Source organism: Seriola lalandi, unplaced genomic scaffold, assembly GCF_002814215.2.
Source record: "Seriola lalandi dorsalis isolate HSWRI2012SDOR001 ecotype SW California unplaced genomic scaffold, Sedor1 jcf7180002054312, whole genome shotgun sequence".
NCBI classification, from domain to species: Eukaryota; Metazoa; Chordata; class Actinopteri; order Carangiformes; family Carangidae; genus Seriola; species Seriola lalandi.
In genome coordinates, this window is record NW_019524865.1 from 456,865 (window position 1) to 457,385 (window position 521).

Below are 521 nucleotides of genomic sequence, written 5' to 3' on the forward strand. Positions count from 1 at the left end.
CCCTCCCCCCGAGAACACCCCAGCCTTGATACATCCCTGGACATGTGGGAGAAAGATTAATATTCAGATAGGTAGACAGTAACCTTCACCTCCTTCATCATTGGCCCACCCTCCTCCTCTTCCTCCTGGCCTCCAGGAGCAAGACTCAGATCAGGGTTCAAGTCACCTGAATGCGCTGTGGATGTCTGCAGCGCTCGGATAGGGTTTGCAAACACAGTACCGCATTACATTTCATTAGGTCACGCGGATATCCTGACACACTGACATCTGGAACAGCTGGACATCCTGATCCTCTCCACGATCCACAAACTCCAGATTTGCCTTTTCTCATCACCTTTCCCCAGACATCACTTCTAGATTCCTGCCATATTTTTTTTTAATTTTTAATTTTATTTTTTTACAGCGGAGACAGCTCGACGGATGTGACCGCCACATCCCTTTTTTTACCGTCATCCTCATAACATTGCTTCATGTTCACATCATCGTGACGACAGACAGGTATAGATACACAGATTTACATC